The sequence below is a fragment of the Girardinichthys multiradiatus genome, chromosome 9 (assembly GCF_021462225.1).
Source record: "Girardinichthys multiradiatus isolate DD_20200921_A chromosome 9, DD_fGirMul_XY1, whole genome shotgun sequence".
In the NCBI taxonomy this organism is placed as follows: Eukaryota; Metazoa; Chordata; class Actinopteri; order Cyprinodontiformes; family Goodeidae; genus Girardinichthys; species Girardinichthys multiradiatus.
The window spans coordinates 45,501,016-45,517,321 of NC_061802.1; positions in this window are offsets into that span (position 1 = coordinate 45,501,016).

The following is a 16,306-nucleotide window of genomic DNA, read 5'->3' on the forward strand; positions in this document are numbered from 1 at the left end:
TGTGCACCTCAACTCTCCTGTTTCCACCAGAACTGTCCATCAGGAGCTCCACCGGGTCAATATACATGGCCGGCTGCTATAGCCAAACCTTTGGTCACTCATGCCAATGCCAAACGTCGGTTTCAATGGTGCAAGGAGTGCAAATCTCGGGCTGTAGACAATGTGAAACATGTATTGTTCTCTGATGAGTCCACCTTTACTGTTTTCCTCACATCCGGGAGAGTTACGGTGTGGAGAATGGCACGTCACTGCCAAGGGCTGCCGAACCATTCTTTTGGACCATGTGCATCCAATGGTTCAAACATTGTATCCTGAAGGCAGTGCACCAATACACACAGCAAGACTGGTGAAAGATTGGTTTGATGAACATGAAATGGAAGTTGAACATCTCCCATGGCCTGCACAGTCACTAGATCTAAATATTATTGAGCCACTTTGGGGTGTTTTGGAGGAGCAAGTTAGGAAACGTTTTCCTCCACCAGTTTCACGTAGTGACCTGGCCACTATCCTGCAAGAAGAATGGCTTAAAATCCCTCTGACCACTGTGCAGGACTTGTATATGTCATTCCCAAGACGAACTGACGCTGTATTGGCCGCAAAAGGAGGCCCTACACCATACTAATAAATTATTGTGGTCTAAAACCAGGTGTTTCAGTTTCATTGTCCAACCCCTGTAGATTTACCATTTGAAGATCATAAACCATGCCTGAAGGCTGACAGGAAAGAAAAAGGACAAATCACCTTTCTGAATTACTTAGTAATGTATATAATAATGTAATAACATCCTAAACCAGCTGATCACACATAAAGTCAACTGTTCAGAAGCACAAACATTTCCCTGAAAACACACAAAACAAAACCACCATGAAACAATGTATTTGGTTCGGAAGTTTATTTACAGTCCTTAAGCAAACCAGCGTCTGCAGGAGGAGGGAGCAGGCAGAGAGCAGCTGCCCGTAATCAGGCTGCCTGCATCGGACCGAACAGGAGGACAAGTCCGCTGAATCTGCGCACCACAAATATGCAATATCCAACTTAAAACTAACTTCGAAGGTCAAAAGTCTGAAGTTTTGCTCTTTAAAGTCCTTGTCCTTGTTATTTCTATGGATGAGACAAAAACGTTTTCATAAAGCCCAAAATTGGCAAACTTTGGAGATTCATCATCCAGACAGCAGTGTTTCTCCTCTCTACTCCTCCTGCCACAGCCTCCTCACATCAGAACCCCTGAGCCTTATTTTGTAAGTTCTAGCTGGGCTGTGGTCCAGAAAATTACTCCAGTGGATCATTTTAGACATAAAAACATAAATGAGACATTCTTGCATGTACATTAATACAAACGTTATTAGTATTTTGTTTATTTATGTTGTTGTTTTTTATTGTTTATCATTTCACGCAGATTAATGTGACAATGTAATACAGTAACGTTAATAGCAGCACAGCACACTACACTCATGGCTGGAGGCGGGGCTTCAGTTGCCATTGCTTCAGCCGTTGGCGGGTCAGTGGAAACACAACAGTTACCATACCGAGTAGAGCGAAACCGAGTGGTGCAAAGCAGCGCCGGCTAAAATGAGTAAGTGGAAAAGGGGCAAAAATAAGGTCTTTTTAATTTACATTACAATTGTGATGGGAGGAGAAAGTGCTTCCCAAACACATTTCAATTTCAACTTCCACCATAGCAACATGCCTAAAAGAAAATCACAAAATTCTGTTATGGCTTCTGGTTTTGGTGGGCCACCTTCAGATCATTAGAGGCATCTGGCTGGCCACTTTCTGGGGCCATCCCCTTTCTGGCTGCTCTTTAAATGACATTCAGTCAGTTTTGAAAAACTGACTTTTCTTTTAAAAATGATGCTTCTTGATCACTGTGGAGGGCACTGCAGTTTCTCTATAAGGTACTCTGCATGTTATTAAAAAATTGCACTATTGTTTAAATACAATTTGAATTAAACTAAACCTGTCACAGCTGCTTAAATATTCAAAAAGACCTTGTTCCTCTGTTGAAGGTCCCATTGTTTACTTCTGTGCTTGCCATCTGCATCATCCGAGTGTTCATGTCCCAGCATCTTCAATCACTGGGAGTGCTGTCTCCAGTTTAACCAACTTCTCTCTTCCACTTCTTCAAATTCCTCACAAAACTGGAGTGTTAAAAACAAAGGTTCGTACTTACTTTGAAAGATCCTTCTCTTGCTAATAAAAGAATGAAAACAAAGTCTAGCCCATAGTCTTTTCCCCTTTATGTTTTCCCACAAACTACTTAACAGACATGGTCTCGCAAGCACTGTATAAAGTTTTGCCCTCGTATAATTTGATACGTTTCATTGCATTTTTGTGTCCATTTTGTTATATGTGCAGTATAATTATGCAGTAAAAATAAAATCTCTATCATTGTCACTGTTCAAAGTTTACATATAATTTGACAGAGTTTACAAGGAGTTTGAATGAAAGTGCCATCCTTGGTAATAAAGAACAAAGCCCTGTGGCAGTGTTATATGTATAATGTTTTTAATAACAGAGCATGTTGAATTTTACTGCTGTGGATGTTACAGACTGAGAACATTTTACTATGTTAAAATAATGTTAGACACTTAATAATAATAATAATATCTTGCCATATGTTTTCTGTCCCATCACTGTCCTATATGAACCATTTAGTATGAGTCTGAATAAAGAAGGGATCCTTGGTGGGGCATTGTTGAGCACTGCTGCCTCCTAGCATTAAGGTGCTAGGTTTAAATCTTCAGTGTGGGTTTTTATTGTACCTCAGTGAGGATGTCTCCCGGACATTCTTCAAATTTAACAAAAATAGTCTGTCAGACATTTCTGCTGCAAAATAATTAGTGAAACCAAATAAAATAGGTGTAAACCAATTTTGTTGGATAATACAACATTTTTAATTTGTGCTGCTTCCCTTTTAAAAGGTATTAATAAAAATGTAAGGCCAGGTTATCAAATTTGAGCCAGCCACCTGAACCGTACCCTGGACATAATTTTGAAAAGTGTATCATGTATAATGTTTTCTTATTAGTATTTGTTTAATTATTTTCCATAACTGCAATCCCCCTTACTCTGAGGCAGAGCACTGGTGTAATATGGGGTGGTGTACTGGTCATTTGTCCCTTCTAACATAATGTACCTTTGTAGTTTGGTTGTCTTGTACCTCATGAAGTAGTCAGTTTGTACCTGCAGGGGATCAGAGTCTTAATGAGGGTAGTAGTTGCTATTTTAGCAGTTGCTTGTCATCTGGCATGTTAAATACTTTGTTCATGTAGGTACAGAAGTTTTCATGATCGTTTTTCATTCCTCATAAACATCAGTGTTGGCTTTTAGAATAACTTTGCCCGGTATGTAGATCTAATCGATTTTCAAGCCACTACTAGTAACTACAACATCTTACTAGAGCTCATTTACATCCTTCAGCTTTTCCTTTTCATCTGCCTCAAAAACAAAATACGACCAAATGATGCTTTTGCTTTTTCTAAAGAGGGTAATAAAGGCTCTACTTGAGGTACACTACCGGTCACAAGTTTTAGATACACTTTCCCACTTAATGGGTCTCTTTATTTTCATGACTATTTAAGTTTTAGATTCTCATCAAAGGCAACAAAACTATGAATGAACACACATGGGATTAGTAGTAGTAAACAACAAATAACTCTAAAAATTGTTATACTATAGATTCTTCAAAATAGCCACCCTTTACTTTGCTTTCTTTGGGATTCTCTCTGAGAGCTTTATGAAGTGGTCACCTGAAATGGTTTCCAAAGAGCCTTAAAATAACTTCCCAGAGGTTCATTGAGAGACATCCAAAGATTATTTCGGTCATCACAGCAAAGGGTGACTACTTTAAGGAATCTAAAATATAAAACATTTTTAAAGTTCTTTTGCATATGTGTTCATTCAGAGTTTTGATGCCTTCAGTGATAATCTACATACAATGTAAATAGAAGAACCAGAAAGGGTTTCTAAAACTTTTGACTGGTAGTCTAGCTTACTATGTTACTCATGGTTTAGGCTTCCAGGAACAGCTCGCTGGTTTGATATACTGCCATCAGGTAAGCTTCAGTAAGCGCAGAGGAGAGGAGAGGGGGTGGGGGTGATGGTGATGTTGCGGTTGGTGGGGCTTGGGTGTACGTACATGCAGTCTACAAAGTTGTGTGCCACATTGGGAAAATAAAAATGTCTGCATTTACACTGATTGTAAATTAAAGTAATTCCTTCAAAATGTTTAGGTTTTATATTGGAATATTGGTATTTTTGAAAACCCTACCCCACACCAAAATCCACCAAAGTTGTACTCCATAACTTGTGCCATGTTTGTACTGGTTTGGGCTGCTAAAGAGTTTATTAGTGCTGTCTTTGTTGTTTTGTGTCTCTTGATTATTACTAACAACCCCATCACGCTTGAAAACATAGGTCACTAAATAGGCTAGCTTTCTGATCAACAGCATATCCCTTGAGTAAATTCATACAGCTGTGAGCAATAACATAGATCACTGTTAAAAGCCAAGGTTAATGAAACAGAAACTTCAGTCAGCACAAACAAAGATTTGAGCAGCATAAATGTAGCACCAACTGACTAACCCCAATTGTATGTGATTTAGAAAATGTGGATAAATCAAATTGTGTTGTATACTTTAGAGTGATAAATTTAAAATGAATGAATTGAGGTTGTGCTCAAAGGATATTTGCAGTTTATATCTTACCTGCACAGTTAAGTCTTTGTCATGGTATGACATCCTTGGACTTGGTTTGTGTTTTTGTAATAACCGTTCTTAGGTTATTACAAAGAACAAAATATCGAGGCACGTGACGTCGCCCGGTACGGCGGAGCCGGGGTCCCACCCTGGAGCCAGGCCTGGGGTCGGGACTCGTCGGAGAGCGCCTGGTGGCCGGGTTGCTCCTCGCGGGACCCGGCCGGGCCAAGCCCGAACGAGAGACGCGAGGCCATCCCCCAGTGGGCCCACCACCTGCAGGGGGAACTGTGAGGGACCGGTGCAAAGAGGATTGGGTGGCGGACGAAGGTGGAGACCTCAGCGGCCCGATCCCCGGATGCTTAGGCTGGCTCTAGGGACGTGGAATGTCACCTCGCTGGGGGGGAAGGAGCCTGAGCTTGTGCGGGAGGTTGAGAGATATCGACTAGAAATAGTCGGGCTCGCCTCCACGCACAGCGTGGGCTCTGGAACCCATCTCCTTGAGAGGGGTTGGACTCTCTTCTACTCTGGAGTGGCCCACGGGGAGAGGCGGCGGGCTGGTGTGGGTTTGCTTGTTGCCCCCTAGCTCAGCCATCTCGTGTTGGGGTTTACCCCAGTGGATGAGAGGGTTGTATCCCTGCGCCTTCGAGTTGGGGAGAGGTCTCTGACTATCATTTCGGCCTATGGGCCGAGTGGTAGTGCAGAGTACCCTTCCTTCTTGGCGTCCCTGTCGGGGGTGCTGGATAGTGCCCCTCCCGGGGACTCCATTATTCTGCTGGGGGACTTCAACGCCCACGTGGGGAACGACAGTGACACCTGGAGAGGCGTGATCGGGAGGAATGGCCTCCCCGATCTGAATCCGAGTGGTGTTTTGTTGTTGGACTTCTGTGCTAGTCACGGATTGTCCATAACGAACACCATGTTCAAACATAAGGGTGTCCATCAGTGCACTTGGCACCAGGACACCCTAGGCAGGAGGTCGATGATTGACTTTGTTGTCGTATCATCAGACCTTCGGCCGCATGTTTTGGACACTCGGGTGAAGAGAGGGGCTGAGCTGTCCACTGATCATCACCTGGTGGTGAGTTGGATCCGCTGGAGGAGGAGAAAGCCAGACAGACTTGGCAGGCCCAAGCGCATAGTGAGGGTCTGCTGGGAACGCCTGGCGGAGCCCTCGGCAAGGGATGTATTCAACTCCCACCTCCGGGAGAGCTTCGACCAGATCCCGGGGGATGTTGGAGACATAGAGTCCGAGTGGACCATGTTCTCTGCATCTATTGTCGATGCTGCTGCCCATAGCTGCGGCCGTAAGGTCTGCGGTGCCTGTCGTGGCGGCAATCCCAGAACCCGGTGGTGGACACCGGCAGTAAGGGATGCTGTTAAGCTGAAGAAGGAGTCCTATCGGCTGTGGTTGGCTTGTGGGACTCCTGAGGCGGCTGACGGGTACCGTGAGGCCAAGCGTGCTGCGGCCCGGGCTGTGGCAGAGGCAAAAACTCGGGCCTGGGAAGAGTTCGGTGAGGCCATGGAGAAGGACTACCGGTTGGCCTCGAAGCGATTCTGGCAAACCGTCCGGCGCCTCAGGAGGGGGAAGCAGTGCTTTGCCAACACTGTTTATAGTGGGGGCCGGAGACTGCTGACCTCGACTGAGGATATTATCGGGCGGTGGAAGGAGTACTTCGAGGATCTCCTCAATCCTGCCATCACGCATTCCGTGGTGGAAACAGAGGCTGGGGACTCGGGGTTGGACTCTTTCATCACCCAGGCTGAAGTCACCGAGGTGGTTAAAAAGCTCCGCGGTGGCAAGGCTTCGGGGGTGGATGAGATCCGCCCTGAGTACCTCAAGTGTCTGGATGTTGTAGGGCTGTCAGGGTTGACACGCCTCTTCAACATTGCGTGGCGGTCGGGGACAGTGCCTCTGGACTGGCAGACTGGGGTGGTGGTCCCCCTTTATAAGAAGGGGGACCGGAGGGTGTGTTCCAACTACAGGGTATCACACTCCTCAGCCTCCCTGGTAAGGCCTACGCCAGGGTATTGGAGAGGAGAGTCCGACCGATAGTCGAACCTCGGCTTCAGGAGGAACAGTGTGGTTTTCGTCCCAGCCGTGGAACACTGGACCAGCTCTATACCCTCTACAGGGTGCTCGAGGGTTCATGGGAGTTTGCCCAACCGGTTCACATGTGTTTTGTGGACCTGGAAAAGGCATTCGACTGTGTCCCTCGTGATGCCCTGTGGGGGGTGCTCCAGGAGTATGGACTCGGGGGCCCTTTATCAGGGGCCATCCGGTCCCTGTACGAGCAGAGCAGGAGTTTGGTCCGCATTGCCGGCACTAAGTCGGACCTGTTCCCGGTGCATGTTGGACTCCGGCAGGGCTGCCCTTTGTCGCCGGTCCTGTTCATAACTTTTATGGACAGGATTTCTAGACGCAGCCAAGGGCCGGAGGGGGTCTGGTTTGGGGACCAGTGGATTTCGTCTCTTCTTTTTGCGGATGACGTGGTCCTGCTGGCCCCCTCTAGCCAAGACCTACAGCATGCGCTGTGGCGGTTCGCAGCTGAGTGTGAAGCGGCTGGGATGAGGATCAGCTCCTCCAAGTCCGAGGCCATGGTACTCGACCGGAAAAGGGTGGCTTGTCCTCTTCAGGTTGGAGGGGAGTTCCTGCCTCAAGTGGAGGAGTTTAAGTATCTTGGGGTCTTGTTCACGAGTGAGGGAAGAATGGAGCGGGAGATCGACAGACGGATCGGTGCGGCTGCCACAGTAATGGGGGCGCTGTGCCGGTCCATTGTGGTGAAGAGAGAGCTGAGCCGAAAAGCAAAGCTCTCAATTTACTGGTCGGTCTACGTTCCTATCCTCACCTATGGCCATGAACTTTGGGTCATGACCGAAAGAACGAGATCACGGATACAAGCGGCTGAAATGAGCTTCCTCCGTAGGGTGGCCGGGCACTCCCTTAGAGATAGGTTGAGGAGCTCGGCCATCCGGGAGGAGCTCGGAGTAGAGCCGCTGCTCCTCCACATCGAGAGGAGCCAGTTGAGATGGCTCGGGCATCTATACCGGATGCCTCCTGAACGCCTTCCTCAGGAGGTGCTCCAGGCACGTCCCACCGGGAGGAGGCCAAGGGGACGGCCCAGGACACGCTGGAGGGACTATGTCTCTCGGCTGGCCTGGGAACGCCTTGGGCTCCCCCTGGAGGAGCTGGAGGAGGTGTCTGGAGAGAGGGACGTCTGGGTGTCTCTGCTGAGTCTGCTGCCCCCGCGACCCGGTCCTGGATAAGCGGAAGACGACGAACGTACGAACGTTCTTAGGTCTATGGTTTCCTTTATTGTTAATTAGTTCCACCTGTCCCTTATGCCTCTATGTCTCCTTGCCACACCTGTTCTTAGTTCCTGTGATTACCTGCCTTTGTTTTCTCCCTGTATATTAGTTGGTCTGTGTTCTTTGTTCCCCGCTGGTTCCTCCGTCACTATTCCTCGTTCACTACCCTTGTTTATGCTCAGTTTTGCTACGTTACAGAACTATGTACACATGTAAGTTTTTGGCTCAACTCATGTTTGTACTTGTTGGATTATGTTACGTTTTGGAGACCTTTAATTAAAGAAAAGTCTTCCTCTCATCATGCGGCTGCCAATCTCTTACCTGCAGTTTGGTCCGATCCAAACCCAGAACCTGATATTAGGAACCAGCCATAAACAGGACCAAGCAGACAGAGCTAAAGAACTTAAAATGTGGATAAAGCAGCAAGAGGAGACGTTACAGGCTATGTATGGAGAGGGTGTTGAGATTTTACATTCGCCTTTGTTGCTGGAGGAGATGGAGTGTCTTGGTGTATCTGACCGGGTCCCCATGGATGTATTACCGGATCGGAATCATACCTCTCTAGCTTGTTCGTCCTCCAGGCGACGTCGCCCTCGCCGCAAGCGCTCCACCCCAGCTGCAGCAGCTCTGGCCGAGCTCAACCTACTCACAGCTGCTTCGCCGGAGCCATCCACGTCAGCAGCGGCTCCTGCGGAGCCATCCTCGTCTGCAGCAGCACCTGCTGCGGCCGAATTCCCCGCTGGTATCGGCTCCCGCCCTGGATGATGTCATCACCACGGAACAGTCGCCATTGGGGAGGTTTGGATGGGCGACTCCAACCCTTCTACGGAGGGTCCATCCGCCATGGCCTCCTCGTGGCTATCTTCCTCGGAGTTGGTGGGGGGTCACCCAGCGCACTCTGCAGGTCACCAGTCGCCGGTGCAGCCTCCAGCCCCTGAATTGGGTTCAAGCCAGGCTGGAGAAAATGAAAGAGGATTTCATGAAGGGACGTTGCTGTGATTTTGTGCTTCATCTAATGGATCATCCAGAGGATCTGAATCTTTTGCACTCTGTTCTACAGGCCGAATTCATTGCGGAGGGATGGCTCGACGCTCCAGCTCCTCTTTCTGCTGGAGGTCCTTTCGACCCTCTTCTTGTGGCCGTTAGAGCAGCACAGAGCTCCAAGGATTATGAGAAACAGCCGTCCACTGTCAAGCTTCATGAGGCACAGCCTGCTGCCAAGCCTCTGGACTCACAGCCTGCTGCCAAGCCGCTGGACTCACAGCATGCAGCCAAGCCGCTGGACTCACAACATGCAGCCAAGCCACTGGACTCACAGCTTCGCGCTGGACTCACATCATGCAGCCGGGTATACAGAGCCTCAGCTGGCCGCCGCCAGGTCTACAGAGCCTCAGATCCTAGATCCTGAGTTTCCTGAGGGGTCTGAGGACGGAACTCCTCTCATCCTAGTTCCTGAGTTTCCTGAGGGGTCTGAGGACGGACCGCCTCTCATCCTAGTTCCTGAGTTTCCTGAGGGGTGTGAGGACGGACCGCCTCTCATCCTAGTTCCTGAGTTTCCTGAGGGGTCTGAGGACGGACCACCTCTCATCCTAGTTCCTGAGTTTCCTGAGGGGTGTGAGGACGGACCGCCTCTCATCCTACTTCCTGAGTTTCCTGAGGGGTCTGAGGACGGACCGCCTCTCATCCTAGTTCCTGAGTTTCCTGAGGGGTCTGAGGACGGACCACCTCTCATCCTAGTTCCTGAGTTTCCAGAGGTGTCTGAGGACGGACCGCCTCAGATCTTGGCTCTAGGACCCACTGATTGTGCTCCTGCACAGTCTGACACCACAACTGACTCAGGGCCAGACACACCACAGCCTGACCCAGGATCAGACACGCCACAGCTAGACACACCACAGCTTCACTCTTTGCCTGACACACCAGAGCCTGACTCTTTGCCTGACACACCAGAGCCTGACTCTTTGCCTGACACACCAGAGCCTGACTCTTTGCCTGACACACCACAGCCCGACTATGTGATGACTGACTTTTTGACTGACCGTACGCCTGACAATGCACCTGACGACTCTAAGCCTGGGTCCACGCCGGACGCCAGGGCCAAGTCTTCAGGGTTTCTGCCTGGGTCCACGCCAGACGCCAGGTTCAAGTCTTCAGGGTTTCTGCCTGGGTCCAAGCCGGACGCTAGGTTCAAGTCTCTGAGGATCTCGCCACATCACAGACCGCCTGACTCCTCGCTTCGTGGGCTTCCCGGGCCCTCCAGGCAGCCTGCATCCTCGCCGCTGACCTCCGAGGTGTCTGCATCCTCGCCGCAGACCTCTGAAGACCTCACTTCTTGGGTTCCTCTTGCCACGTCGCCGAACTCCTGACCTTCAGCCTCTTTGTTGCTGGCTTCTCCGCCGCTGGCCTCCGGATCATCGGCCTCTTCGCTGGCTACGTCGCTGCAGGCCTCCAGAACACTGGCTTTTTCGTCGCTGGCTTCGACGCTGCCGGCCTCCTGATCATCGGCCTCTTCGCTGGCTACATCGCCGCAGACCTCCGGATCGTCGGCCTCTTTGCTGGCTACATTGCCGCAGACCTCCGGATCGTTAGCCTCTTCGCTGGTTACTTCACCGCAAGTCTCCACAGCTTCACCGCCGACCGCTCCGAACTCTGTGGTGCAGGTCCGGTCGCCCGCCTGAACTCTGTTCCTGCTGGGGACGACCTCCTGGTCGCCCGCCTGAACTCTGTGCCTGCTGGGGACGACCTCCTGGTCGCCGGCCTGAACTCTGTGCCTGTTGGGGACGACCTCCTGGTCGCCCGCCTGAACTCTGTTTTTTGTTTTGTGTTTTGTTGTTACGTTTTGGAGACCTTTAATTAAAAAAAAGTCTTCCTCTCATCATGCGTCTGCCAAGCTCTTATCTGCATTTTGGTCCGATCCAAACCCAGAACGTGATAGTCTTATGTCCTTTCTTTAGTATAAATCTTGATAAGTCGGTCCCCATGACTGAAGCTAACAGTTGCTCAGACAGGGGTTTAAAATACATAAATATGTAGCAGTTTAAGTAAACTCTATTTTAAATTATAGTCTATATAATTGAATCTTATACTGTGTTACTTCTCTATTAGGCTTTATGTACTTTTACTGCGCTTTCACATAATAAGACTGGAACATTTAATGTTTATTACAGCAATGTACTCATGTGTTGTGTGTGAATAATCCTATAATGGGTTATAATATGTTAAACATTCAGAAAATAGTATATTGCAAAAGCGGTTGAGAATTTTTAGAGATAAGTGATGTTTTAAGACAGCAAAAGTCCACTTTGGTCTTGGGTACTGAATTTACAGCTGATATAATAAGTATTGAATATGTCAACTTTACTCAGTGTAATTACCAATTAATTAACCAATATTTACTCAATATTTCTGACATGAAATTCACAGCAGATTTTGGCAACAGACCCAGAAATCTTCAAGCCAGGCTTGTATCCATCCACGTAAAATGACTGGGCCACTAGTAGTTTTACTTTGTGTCTCTTTTTTTTAATCACTTGTCCTATGATGGCATTTCAGACATGCCATATGGAGAAGCTGGTTGTCTACACGTGTCAGGGTAGCTTTGTTCTAGAAACACTATTTCTGGTCCAGTATCCTAATTGCTTGATTTACTTTATTAAATTAGGGCTGCATCTGGCATCAAAGTAGAAAGGTAATATCAGCGGCCGATCTACGGGGGGCAAGTGGGGGCAACTGTCGCCCTGCTGTAGAGCCTTGCCAATCAGCTGCTCAACTATTTATGTCCTTAAAATACTTGTAATCACTAATAGCTTCTTTGTCCAAAAGCCTCTTACAGCCTTCAAATTAAACATATATATAAATATATAATTATGGATATAATCTGAGGTCCCTGAAAAATTTGTTACAGCCTTGCATTAAACTCTGTCTGTGTATCAGGCAAATTAATGAGGCAGTCTGTCTGCTGCCCAGCAGATAGGAGCAACAGAGCTAACCAAGTTTCTGCAGTAATAGTCAGTTTGTCCAGGTGATGTTTTACCACACACCAGTGAAATCAACTTAAGTTTGCAATGAATGAAATGTCTGCTGAAGTGTCCAATGTTCATGGTGTAATACGTTTATTAATCTTTGACTACAGTGACTTACTCGCGTGTGATTTATAAGAGCGTTAACATATTTATCTTGTTTGTTTAGCTTACATTAAGCACAATAACAGTTAATGACAAGTTTAGCTTTGAAAAACATGTTTGGGTTTGCTATTTTTAGGGCCTGCAGTTTCACTGAGAGCTCTATATGTTCAATATCATAGCAATGAGGCACAATTAAACCACGATACATCAGATCAGTCAGATCGGGAAAACAATAAATTGGCTGCCTTTAAATAACGATTTCTAAATACAACCTCTTTTGTTACCTGTTTCAATGTGATCATTTCTGGTTTCATATTGTTATAGACTTCTTGTGGTAATAAATGGGCAAATTTTTCCACATCGTGATGCTTGCACATTGAAGATCAGAATGAGAAGGAAAATTAAAAGTGGATACATTTCCAGTTTCTTTGGCAAAAAAGTGAGGGATGAGAGGGAAGAAGATACTGAGAGACTTGAGGAAAAAAGAATGATCGAGAAGACAGGAGGGTCACAGGTGAAGGAGGCTACTGAAAGTGCAACAGGTGAAGAAATGAGTGAAGATGAGGAAAATGATGTTGGCGTAAGCGGTGAAGATGAAAAGATTTCAGAGTCAGAGAGAAAAAACTGCAGAAAAAACTGATGGAGGAGAGAAGGAAGGCACAGAGTCAGGAAATCCAGCCTATCCAGCTGGACCACCTGGTATGGATTTATTCTGGATATAAATTCCAGTGCACATACATCAGGCAACCTCACAGATTAGCCATATACCTGATACAGAGGCAGGTTGGCAGCTAAGCACACAATCAGCAGCCTCCAGGCCGGAAAGGCAGAAGGAGATACACAAGTTACTGAATACCCCTACACAACCTCACTGTTATGTCCCCCAATGAAGATCGAACCCACTACAATGTCATTATGGCAGCCAGGCACACTCTCCCAAGCCCCCAGCAGCAGAACTGACCCCTTCCACCCCAATCTGCCATGCAGGCATTGGCAATTCATTGCGGCCGGCACTCAGAAAGTCCAAGGACACCCCCAGGAGCGGGGCCCTCACCAGGGTTCGGCTCAGTCCCCACAGCCTACAGCTGGGCCAGAAAATCCAAAACCATAGGATGCTATGGTTACCCACCAACAGTGCCCACTGTGTCAGTGCAGATCAGAAGAAGAAACAAACAAAGGAAATGTTAACTCCAAAACCCTACTGTGTAAAATTGAGGTAAAGGACAGATCCAAGCAATTTCGGTAGAGGAGCCCTCACAGGGCAGCTACCCACCAGGCTAGAGTGGTCCCATTATCATTTGATATGAAATTCATATCTATAGAAATATTGGGAAGAAATATACTGAGAAAAACGTAAATGTGTCCATCATTTAATTTACCTGTTGAATACTAAATGCAGACTCCAAAGAAGTTGCCTAATTCAGGTGAGATATTAACTGCTTATAAGCTTTAAACCAGCCTCACTTCTAAAATCCAGAACTATACCTTTATGTGGGAACATTGCCATGTACTTCTAAAAAAGGTTGTATTGGAAAACAATGTTAGTTTATTCAAGCAGTAACAATCTTTAGTAGCTGTGCAATAAATTCCCAACAGCAAAATGCTGTATAGAAAACTATCACATAATCTTTTTTGTAGATTGCTTTATGACTAAAAGTAGCACAAATTCAAGATGAATGAAAAATGATCAAGATGACTGTGTTACAAGTGGTTTCAAACAGACAAACAGAAGAGAACATGAATAAACAAAAAAGAAAATAAATAAAGAGTACCCACTGTCATAACATAAAGAAAGTACACCTTCTTTTGTCCTGGGATTTTATGCATAACAAAAACAATCATTTGATCCATCCACAGTCGAAAATACCAGATTTCATCATATAATTATTTACAAGACTTTCCATTTTTATCACCTTCACCTGCAAATAAATGAATGGTTGGAAAACTAAGTACACCCAATATCCAAAAGATCATAGAAACATATTTAGCAGCAAAACTTAGGTTAATCATCTTCTGTGTGTCTTTAACAGTCTCTTACATTTTTGTGGAGGAATTTTGACTCAATCACTTCATTGATATTTGCATTCATTCTTTCAGCTCAGCCCTTTTAAGATCCTTTTAAGAGCATCTCTGTGTTAAGGATCACTGTCCTATTTACGATCCTATTTGGGCCTAGCCTTAGATTTTAGACAAGGGAAAATAAAAAGAAAGATCCATCATCTTTTGCAGGATGTGCTACTAAATATGAGATGCCTTTACTAAGATACGTCGGTTATTTAATAATTAGAGTCAATAATAAAAAAATGTTTTTGGTGTTTATCCCAAAAAATTGACACATTTGTGAAATACATTTTACAATGAGCTTACATTACAGGAACAATATAATTTTGTTAATGCAGAGAGTCTAACTGTCAGTTTGGTTAAATTAGCTGTACTGTTGACACTTCCAAGTTTCTTCACTTTAAGAGAGTAAGGAGGGACAAGCAACTGCCAGACCTCATTAAACCTAAAGGTATTCTGTCAGACAGGCTGGGAGAGGCATCAGATCCTTTCAGATTTAATTCGTTTGGTTCAATCATGGTTGGCAGATTGCTCGCAGACATATGATGAAACCTGAGAAGGAAGCTTAATTTGGCTGTAATGATAACAAGTTGGTTCTACCTCAAAATGTATGGCTCTCTGGAAATATGATGAAAAAAAGATTGCTAATGGCTCCTGTTCAGCCTGCCTTTGAAAATTTGAACAGATGTATCATTTCTCTTGCTGTTGTACAAGCATTCTCCCTTTATTCTTCACCTTCAGCTTTGAAAACTGAATCAACAAAATCTATGTAAAAACATTCTCAACAGATGTTATTTGTAACTCAAGTGTTTAAAGATAGACCTGTAAACAAATCAGTTTAAATGTGTGCTTTTTCCTGCTCAGGGATGTCTTTCAGAAAAAGAGAAAGACAGTAGGGAGATTTTAATTGCCTTACCTGAGGGCAAGATGTCTCAAATGATGCAGAAACTCAGCAAATCCCAATTAAATCTAACATAGACCATGAACAAAGTTTTGTTGCATGTGATGTCAGGAAAAGAACAAAAGGCTGATTAAAAGTGCTTGTTAATGGAAGAAATGTGACTCAGCGCCTTCAAAGTGGAACAAATTTTGGATATCTAATAAGTGGCCTGGGAATTTAGTTAGTCATTTCACAGTGACTTTTTTAAAGACCATACCTCCAGAATATATGATGAGACAAAGGCTGGATTCAACTTTGCATGAGTGTATTAATTAACTGTGCAAAACGCTTTGAATCAGGTTTCCCTTACTTATGTCTTCCTTACAAAATACAGATGCTTTATGCAACAAGCAGGCAACGCGGAGCTGATTGAAAGGCATTTTTCAAGGCATTTGATAATGTGTCTGAATGCATGTAACCTCAGATAAAAAATAAAACATTAGAACACAATAATGATAAAAATTACAATTGTATTTATTTTTCATGTTTAATTTAACAAAAGCTATTGTTTTCAATGTTCTGCTCCTCTTGAAATCACTCTCACCTATTGTTGAGAGCACGCATTAGTTAGTTTCAACTGAGGAATAGTAATGATAATAATAAATCTGGCACACCAAAGAATTAACTGCAAGGTGCTCAGGTACTGTGAATGCAAATCAACACTGTCGGTCTAAATAGGATGAGTTATTTGCTGCTAGATGTCTGACAAAGCTTTAGAATGTAAGGATTATGATTATTGATTAATTAATATTTATCAGTAAAACTAATAAGTCCAACTTCTAACTCCCGGCTGATTTGGGATCAACCGGACAGAAACATGAACACGCACCTTGCTGATCCGCGCTGCGCTATTCAGCCGCACAGCAAATCAAACACTCAGCATAAAACACTTCAATCAGTGTAGCTGAGGTAACTTATGTTAGAGGGCTGTAAGGCACTGTACGTGTTTAGCACTGCTCTCAACCTGGAGTGTCAGCCAGAACACCACTTAGGCCAGGATTCAGCTCGGGACGGGATGTTAGACTGAGGTGCAGCAGTCAGAATACTGAAAACAGGAGGCAAACTCTTTCAACTGCTCTGTATTCTGAATTTAGGGTGAAACAGCTTACAGGTCTCTTACAGCAGCGAACGTTCGCTGTATAGGTTAAGCTGAGTTCATGTCCATTTACATAGCGTGC